Source organism: Berghia stephanieae, chromosome 10 (assembly GCF_034508935.2).
Source record: "Berghia stephanieae isolate SIO BIC M18660-M18661 chromosome 10, UCSD_Bste_1.3, whole genome shotgun sequence".
Taxonomy (NCBI): Eukaryota; Metazoa; Mollusca; class Gastropoda; order Nudibranchia; family Aeolidiidae; genus Berghia; species Berghia stephanieae.
Window position 1 is genome coordinate 6,729,661 of NC_088369.1, and position 3,626 is coordinate 6,733,286.

A 3,626-nucleotide genomic window follows, 5' to 3' on the forward strand; every position below is an offset into this window, starting at 1 on the left:
GAAACCAACATCAGTTATCGTACATTTTATTTAAAGTAGTCGAGTAATTATTTCTCTGGTTTTATTTTTGACTCGAAAATTTTTAAAAAGTATATTTTGCCCCAGATATCGTAGCCATCGTTAACTTATAGATAGTATGCAGATGACGTCACTCAGGCCTTTGTTATTGTTTTTGCCATCCGCGTTTGTGAGTTGTTCTCACTAAACTGTATTAACCAGACTATAAAAGTTCATGGTTACACAGAGTTTGTGTGTTGGTCCGTTATACTTCCGGATGGCAATATTGTGAACTCCTTGGCCAAGCGCATTATGTCTATAGATAGAATGCGCTTGGCCAAGGAGTTCACAACATTGCCATCCGGAAGTATGACGGACCAACACACAAACTCTGTGTAACCATGAACTTTTATAGTCTGGTTAATACAGTTTAGTGAGAACAACTCACAAACGCGGATGGCAAAAACAATAACAAAGGCCTGAGTGACGTCATCTGCATACTATCTATAGCCTGACACTGACCAAAAATGACGTCAAAATGCCAGTCTTTGGCCACAAAAGAAAACAAATCGTGAATTGTATTCAATAGTTCAACCAATGGGACCACATGTTTCCACGAGCTCTACTAACGACAACTCACTAGGCGGTGCAAAAACCAAATAATGACGTCAAAACGCCAGTCTTTTGGGGTTTCAGTGTCAGGCTATAACTTAACGATGGCTACGCTGATATAAACCCTTGAGTGTGAACTGAACCGAAGACCCATAGCCATCTTCAGTACTTGCCTATCACCCGAAGCAAACAACAACTGACCCCGAGCATCGCTCAAAATTTTAACACAGAGGATTGACAAAAAATGCAATGTGTCGTCAGATGTTGCTCTGCAATGGGCATGATCTATATTAATTTTCCATGTGCTCGAGGTCATTGGTCACAATGGAACATGTCCTCAAAGTGACTCACTTAGTGAAAAGTGTTCACAGCTTTTAAAATATCGAACATCACGATTGGTCACGTGATTCAGCTTGACACATGGGTATGTTTATAACATTTGTAAACAAAGCAGCGTGTTTACATTGAAATATCAAATCATGTGATTAATGACCTGCTTTTACAAAAACATGAATATAGATCGCTCCCATTCCCCATCATCAATATGTCAAAATATTGTGAGAAATAATCACTAACTTGGCCTGACCTATTTGTGTGTTTGGCATGTAATTAGGGCATCTCAGCGTTGCCATCGTTAACTTATATAGCCTGACACGAGAACCTCTAAAACGTATAGATAGAATGCGCTTGGCCAAGGAGTTCACAACATTGCCATCCGGAAGTATATCGGACCAACACACAAACTCTGTGTAACCATGAACTTTTATAGTCTGGTTAATACAGTTTAGTGAGAACAACTCACAAACGCGGATGGCAAAAACAATAACAAAGGCCTGAGTGACGTCATCTGCATACTATCTATAGTTTGACGTTATTTTTTAGGTTTGTGCAGCGCCCAATGAGTTGTCGTTAGTAGAGCTCAAGGAAACAAGTGATTCCATTTGTTGAACTGTTGAAAACAACTCACGATTTGTTTTCTTTTGTGGCCGAAGACTTGTCTTTTGATGTCATTTTTTGGTCAGTGTCAGGCTATAACTTTATGATGGCTACGGTTCTAGCCTCAGGCTATATTATGTTAACGATGGCTACGGCCTGACACTAGAACCTCTTAGACTTATAGTTTGACGTCATATTTTAGATCTGTGCAGCGTCTAGTGAGTTGTCGTTAGTAGAGCTCAAGGAAACAAGTGATTCCATTAGTTGAATTGTTGAATACAACTCACTGTTTTCTTTTGACGTCATTTTTTGGTCAGTGTCAGCGAAGCCATCGTAAAGTTATAGCCTGACACTGACTAAAAAATGACGTGGAAATGCCAGTCTTTTGCCACAAAAGAAAACAAATCGTGGGTTGTATTCAATAGTTCAACCAATGAAATAACTTGTTTCCATGAGCTCTACTAACGACAACTCACTAGACGCTACACAAACCTAAGGAATGACGTCAAACTGCCAGTCCTAGAGGGTTCTCGTGTCAGGCCATAAGTTTACGATGGCTACGATCTCAGGCAGGGTTGCCAGATCATTTTTGAGTAAGAGGCCAAACTAGCTACAGCAGGAGGCCAGATTCCTCGACAGGAGGCCAAATACCACCAAACCCTCCTTAGCCTCGCGAAAACTCTTTAGATTTGTTAAACAATTTATTTCCCCCATTTTTAAAGAAGAAAAAAGAAAATTAATTTAAAGGAAGACTCGCTGTACTCACCTTAATCAAAACACCATTTCACCATTGCAATTTGTCACTAGATTCTGTACATTTGTTGATATCGTTGAATTGTTCCTTTTAAACTTAAACAACATCATAGGTCACATTCCTAAGTTGTCATCAGCGCAACGAAAAAATAACGAATAATTGACTTGAGACTCAGAGAAAATGTCACATACAACCGAATTATCACGATGGAAATAAAAGTTCATTCTAGAGGTCTACACACCTGGAGAACTCCTCAACAAAAGTAACCTTTTTACAAATTAAAATGAATTCAACAGGCTCGTTTCAACGAACCAAGAATCCATTATTGCGGCCTCTGAATTTTCTTCACTACTACCAGTAAATGTGCTCGATCCCGAAGAACACTCTTCGTTCTGGTTGTACATGGCAGCTGTAAACAAATCAATCATTTCTTTCGTAACTTGGAAATCCACACAACATTGCTTTTTGAAAAATAGATGGGCCTTTACGCGGATAATCGAGTCCAAAGAGTGTACATTGAGCCTATTCCTGGGTTTGGTTTTGGTGGCATTCACTACTGAGAATACTCTCTCGATGCTTGCATTGCTGATTGGTGTGATAAGGCAATTCAACGCATAAACTGCGAGTTCCTGGAATCCATTTGCTTTGATCACTCCTTCCCAGAATTTAACAGTGTCTGCTGTTGGCAATCCGTCCTTGAATACTGGCTCATCATTCCAGTCCTTGAAGATGATTTTGCGGTATTGCTGCTCGAGCAAGTTTACATCGCCCATTAAATGTTGGAATGGAAGATCCTTAAATTTCACTCTGTCGGTTTGGCTTAAGATGATCTTTGGACTCAAATAGCTCAATCCCGCAAAAATATTCATGGAAGGAGGCAGTCTCTTTTCAACCTGTTGCAAAGCTGCTTCGAGCATGTTGTGACAACGTATTTTTGTGTTTACGATTTTCTGCTTTTCGATGTCAATCTGCTGTTGCTCAACATTTTCTATGTAATCTTCACACGATGTTTCAAATTTACAGCCCAGGTCACTCTCCTCTACAGTTTTTTTACTGCCATCTTCATTGTACAGGCGTCGTTTCAAGCTTTTATAAAACATGTCTATCTCCATCATGAGGGTATGGGGGTCCGCAGAACTTGTCTGAAACATGGCATTTACTCGTTCGAACTCGTGTACCACAGGTGTAACAAATTCAAACAATAATCGATTGATCTTGTCCTGTAGCATTTCTTTTATAAGCCTGGCATACAGAACCACTGATTAAGTCACACGCACATGGTGAAGTCACAACAAATCAAGAGCAAATTGACTGAGGGCATTCGAAT